We start from the raw sequence: 6,817 nt of genomic DNA on the forward strand, positions 1-6,817 counted from the left end.
TTTTAATTAATATATCTGTAAAATCCATTTCAATATAATCCTTTTAATTATTTACACAAAAGGGACAATAATTTGGAATATAAAGAAAACGGCGTAAGGATGGCTGTATTACACATCCCGAAATCATTTATTGTACGATAGAATTAGAAATAGTTTTATACTGTACTGTCATGGAGAGAGAGAGAGAGAGAGAGAGAGAGAGAGAGAGAGAGAGAGGGGGGGAGGCAGTGTGTGTGTGTGTGTGTGTGTGTGTGTGTGTGTGTGTGTGTGTGTGTGTGTGTGTGTGTGTGTATCTCGATAATGTATTTTTTATTTAATTCTTGCTCTCACAATGGTTTTACTCCCAGTTATTACACTTTTCGAATTAAATTGATTAGCTATGGGTTTTATCACTCCCTTAGATAAGAAGGGAGTTTTATCAGTGAAATAAAATCGTCTACAGATAGCAAAAATAATAATAAGGAAAATATTATTGGTTTGAAGGAGTTCTGTCTATCTATCTATTGCCAGACGCCGTAATCCCATATGGGGTGGCCACAAACAAATCACCTCCATGTCGCCCTGTCCCCTGCCATTTCACTGCCCTGTTCCCAGCTCACACCCCCCTCTCTCATATACCTCTCTACGCCATCCCTCCATCTCATCCTTGGCTTCCCTCTCCCTCTCCCTCTCTCCACCTCACTCACATAGGCCTACACTCTCCTCGTCAGTCTCACTTGAAGGAGTTACATTCTATTAATCTTCACCTCAATCACAGTTTTAGTTACTCTTCTTACTCTAACTTGGCCAAGATGTTCGTCCATTTGCGGTTTATTTCACGTAGGATAAGCAGAGAAAGACATCACTACGCCTCTACATCCTTTCCATTGCATTTTTTCGTGACTAGCAGCATATTCAAATGTTCGTCTATTGTTACAGCTCAGCAATCAATATGGAGAGATGGCAGTTTTAGGCCAAGTTAGAGTGAAAAGAGTGTAGTTGCTGCCTGACAATTTTATTCAGATTAATATCCTACACTCCTTTTACTCCAACTTGGCCTAAAATTGCCATCTCTTTATCATCAACATTGAGCTGTAACAATAGACTAACACTAAAATAAGGTGCTAATCACGAAGAAGTGCTCTGGAAAGGATGTAGAGCCATAGCACTGTCCTTTTCTGCCACTGAGCTACGTGAAATAAGCTGCAAAAGGACGAAAATCTGGGCCAAGGAAAAGAGGTAAATCTATGAAGGGTTAACTAAGCCTGTGTCTAACCCATCCAATTCAGCTTCGTATCCCCTCCTCTTAAGCGATTTACTCTGCATTTTCTACAACACCTACCATACCATTTTCTACCATACCATACCATTTTCTACCATAGCATGCTCTTGAAGGGTATCCCGTTTAATAATACTCTTCTAAGCTGATAAAAGTGAAAATCTAGGTCGTGGGACTGAAAAGGTTAAGTGAGCCAATAATCTTTCAACCTTTCAGTCCGATGAGGTATATTTTAATCGATTATCTTAAGCTTCAGAGAGGTCACACACACACACACACACACACAAAACAACACTACCGCTCGCTGGTACAGTGGTAACGTTCCCGCTTGCCAACTGGTGGACGGGAGTTCGCGCCTCGCTCAGGTTGCGAAAAGTTTCACTGACGAAGTGGGTGGTTACTGTCCTCCTTGAGCAAGGGGACGGGTGTGAGCGTGTGTGAAGGTCACAGCCTTGCCCTTAGATCGAACTATATGAGCTCTCAGCTCCCTTCCGGGAGGGTAAAAGCTGACGATCACGACCATCAAGTGATCCTGACCGGCCCGGTGAATTGCACAGACACACACACACACTTTGTCTCTTAATCAGTCTCTCAGTTTACCAATCTATCTATCCATCTATCTATCTGTCTATCTATCAATCTATCTAATAAACAGGTTAGTAACAGGCTTCAGTAACCCCTTCACAACCCCCCTCTCTCTCTCTCTCTCTCTCTCTCTCTCTCTCTCTCTCTCATTCGTCTAAAGAGAGCAAGAGTTATATAAAAAAAAATGCATCACCTCAAATGGCTTTATACATATGTTCTTGTGTATATTAAGGTTTAAATGCGGTACTCTTTTATAACTGTGTATGCATATTACTCTAGCCTAGTGTGGGATTACAGATTGTCCAGTTTATAGTGTGGATTTGTGCATTATGTATTTGTAAATGAATCTAATAAAACGAATTATCTTGGATCTATGACTGTCTCTGCTATCCTTGTCACTTACTATATCTATCAAGTGCCAGACGCCTTTATCCCGTAAGGGGTGGCTACAAACAAATCGCCTCTCTGTCGCCCTGTCCCCCGCCATTTCATTGCCTTGCTCCCAGCTCACACCCCCTCCCTCATATACCTCTCCTCTCCGTCCCTCCATCTCATCCTTGGCCTCCCCCTTCCTCTCCCCCCCTCCACCTCACTCACATACACTCTCCTCGTCAGTCTCTCGCTCTCCATTTACACTAAATAATTCTGGGGATGTGAAGTACAACACCAGAATAAGAAAAAAAAAAAGTCAAAGAGTTATTACTGTACTTACATTGTTCTTAAACACTGGACGCACAAGATAATTATTTATGTGTTAGGTGAGGACTGTCCAACATCCATTCATCCCCAGGTGACTCTACACTGAGTGACAAATCGAATGTTTATTAAAGCCGAGGAAACCCTTCTCGGCGTTGGGTGACGACCGTGTAACCAAGTGAAAGCCTGGTTATCTAGAGGGCCAAGGCATTTCAACCGAATGTAAAGCAGAAGAGTTTAATTCAGGAGAATAGTTCGGTCTCACTAGTCACTTCCACCGGAGTACCGTTTAATTTTTAATAATTTCCATCTCAATCCTGTATCATCTTTAAACACACTTGGGGTTTCATTCTCTCGGAACTTATCTTGGAAAGATCATAATTACATCTCTTATAAAATCTGCTTCCCAGAGATTAGGTGTACTAAGCCGACTCCGTACCTTCCTTACGCCAGCAAAGTTGTTGACTTTACACACGGATTTTATTTGCTCCCTCTTTAGAGTACAACTCTGTGTGGGGAGGCTCCCCACATACAGCTCTTCTCAATAGGGTGGAGTCAATGGCTTTTCGTCTCATTAACTCTCCTCCTCTTACTGGTTCCCTTCAATCTCTGTCCCATCGCCGCACTGTTGCATCTTTATCTCTTTTTCTATCGCTACTTCAATGGTCACTGCTCTGAACTGTCTGCTTGCATCCCCCCACCATTACGGCGGGCACGTAGCACCCGTCTAGCAACAAACTCTCATCTCATTTCTGTCTAACTCTCTAATGCAATAGTTAACCGTTACTTCCAGTCCTTTATTTATGCAATAGGTCAACTCTGGAACTGTCTCCCTCTGTCTGTAGTCCCTACTTCCTATGATCTCCAGGCTTTTAAGCGCAGTGTGTCCAGGCATCTCATAATGAACGGATCTTGAATTTGGCTCTCTGTTATTTTGTTTTTGTTTTTTCTTGCACGGAACATTTAGCAGGCTCCTGGCCTTTGGTTCCTGCTTCCTTGTATTAAAAAAAAAACATAATGCGACTCAGGGAAGAGCGACGGTCACTCTTTCCTTATATATCAGGACTAAGCAAGATAGCCCCTAATCCGTGAGCTTTAGTTCAGACAATAAAGCAGTGAATGGTAGACATTATAGATTTTTAAAAATAAAGCCACGTCTTGGAGCGACTGGGGTAAACCGGAATTCAGAGGGAGTTGATTGCGCATGGGTTAACTTCCCTTATTCAGTGACTTATTTTCCTTATTTATATATTCTCAGCACGATTTCTATCTATTGCCAGACGCCTCAATCCCGTTTGGGGTGGCCACAAACAAATTGCCTCCAAGTCGCCCTTTCCCCCGCCATTTCACTGCCCTGCTTCCAACTCACACCCCCCTCTCTCATATACCTCTCCACCCCATCCCTCCATCTCATCCTCGGCCTCCCCCTCCCTCTTCCCCCCTCCACCTCACTCACATACACTCTCTTCGTCAGTCTTTCACCCTCCATCCTCTCCACATGGCCAAACCACCTCAGTGTGTTCCTCATAACGCTTCCTATCACATTCACATCCACACCACAACGCTCCTTTATATCCTCATTCGTCAGCCTGTCTCTCCATGTGACTCCACAGGCTTCTCTTAAATAACTCATTTCCACTGCTCTCACTCTTGACTTGTGTCCTTCCAACAATGTCCAAGCTTCACTTCCATACGTTTAGCTTATTATGGACATTTCGGACGAAGAGGGTTATATGTACTGTAGCTGTCACTGTCCTTTGAGATATAAGAAGTCTCCCATAAGATTAATTAAACCGTTCATAGGTAGGTAGGGTAGGTAGGTAGGTAGAGAGAGAGAGAGAGAGAGAGAGAGAGACGCTCCTTCTCACTATCAGCGTGAACACCATAAAGCAGTTTTATCACCCTCGCCGCCTTCCTTCTTTCCCTTTTCATCATTTCCTTTCACCACCATCGACTGATTCAAAAAATTCTCCTTAATTCCCTCTTCAGGTAAAATTCAGTGATCTTTAACCCCAATTTTTCCATTCATGACCTCAAATTCCAAAATCCATATCCCTAACCTGAGATAAATAGGGAGAAAGCATACTTCCAGTTTTTGTCATCATTATTGTAACACATGATGGTTTGGCTATGTGGAGAGGATGGGGAGCGAAAGCCTGACGAGGAGAGTGTATGTGAGTGAGGTGGAGGGGGGGAGAAGGAGGGGGAGGCCAAAGATGAGATGGAAGGTTGGAGTGGAGAGGTATATGAGAGAGGGGAGTGTGAGCTGGGAGCAGGGCAGTGAAATGGCAGGGGACAGGGCGACATGGAGGCGATTTGTTTATGGCCACCCCTAACGGGATTAAGGCGTCTGACAATAGATAGATAGATAGCTAGATGATGGTAAAAATATGAGAAGTTTGAACTGAATGGGTGCTGAGTGCGTTACGGAAAGTGGGATGCAGACTAACTGGGTTTCATAGTCACAGGTGTTTTAAGATTGATTTTGTTTAATTAGAGGTTTGCCTTCACCTTCCGTATTCAGTTTTATCAATTTTATCCATATAGCACGTAGCGGTGCACCAAAAATTTCAGCTGTTTTTTCTCACTACGTCTGCTGGCCCCTCACTGCCCTACCCTTACCCCTGATCCCTCATACCCTTACTCCTGATCCCTCATACCCTTACTCCTGATCCCTAATACCCCTACCCCTGATCCCTAATACCCTTACCCCTGATCCCTAATACCCTTACCCCTGATCCCTCATACCCTTACTCCAGATCCCTAATACCCCTACTCCTGATCCCTAATACCCTTACTCCTGATCCCTTATACCCTTACCCCTGATCCCTCATACCCTTACCCCTGATCCCTCATACCCTTACCCCTGATCCCTCATACCCTTACCCCTGATCCCTCATATCCTTACCCCGGACCCATTTCTTTGTCTCACTTTCTACCCTTACTTTAGTTTCCTATCTTTGTCTCTTTCTCATATCCTTGCTTCTTGTTTCCCTTCTTTACTGTCTTTATTTTGAACTTCTCTACCTACCCAACAAAGATTTATTACCTGCTACCACATTGTACTTATTTCTCTACCTTTGCCTCACTTCCCTATGCATTTCCATTATGCATATTAAAGTCCATGTATTATCAGAGCCATACGTTTTTTCCTCTCTGTCTGTCTGACTGTCTCTGTCTCTTGGTCTGTCTGTCCGTCTGTCTCAATAATTCATCGCATACACTTCTCACTCATGTCACATCGATCACTCTCTCCTTGACGCATCGTATCGAACAGAGACATACACGAAACACATCCAAAGTTTACCTCAGCTTAAAAGGTGAGAAACAGAAGTGGTGGCATATCAAAGCACTACTGATATTAAAACTGTGGACCTTCACATGCCAATTCTTTCCTCATTGGTTTGGTAATGCTGTAAACCTTTGCATTTTGGATAGTTCACTTGGTAATGGCTTTTGAGTCTGCGTGAACATGATATAGAATGAAATAGTATCACGTGGTCAACTAACGTATGTCGAATATGACGGGAACTCTTTGTGATACTGTGAGCGAGGTTGAAAATGCGAATCCCAAGACAAGAGATACTTTGGCAGCCGCAAATGAACAGCTACCAGTCGGATATGGAAACGTCTGTGTGTGTGTGTGTGTGTGTGTGTGTGTGCCTTGCCTTGTTTCTGCACCCTTACTACTACGCGCGCGCGCGCGTGTGTGTATGTGTGTGTGTTTTCTTTGTTTATATTTTAGGAAAGAGTTATTGGAAAGAGTACATTCTTCTCCCCTCCCCGCCTCGCTCCCCACACACACTCCCACCCCACACACACTCCCACCCCTGCTCCGTGTCGCACCATCAAAACAGCTGTGACACGCTTTCTCTCTCCCCCACTGCCCTTGGTATTTCGCGCACGGATCGTTTAGGATTTTGTTTCATCCGACTTTCCAGCGTGTTTGCTTTTGACACATTTCTCTTTTCGACAAACAATACATCTTCAAGGCGGAAAACACGGTTGTAAGGAAGAGTCAGGGTTTATTTTTTATTATGTAATGCTGGAGTTATTTTGGATCTTTGAGGGGGGAAAAAAAAGTATGACGGATGTATAAATAAAGTTTTAAACATTTGGTTCTCGTGCTTGACTCCGAACAGATCAAAATCGCCTGAGGTTATAGTAAAATCACAGACATGGAAACAAAACTGGGTCGAAAATGATTTATCTTCTCAGTGACACGGTTTCCATATATTTGTGTAATCATTCTCTTCAGCAAAACACGACACTGAATTT

The sequence above is a fragment of the Coenobita brevimanus genome, chromosome 102 (genome assembly GCF_032717465.1).
Source record: "Coenobita brevimanus isolate Jiangsu-jjx chromosome 102, ASM3271746v2, whole genome shotgun sequence".
NCBI classification, from domain to species: Eukaryota; Metazoa; Arthropoda; class Malacostraca; order Decapoda; family Coenobitidae; genus Coenobita; species Coenobita brevimanus.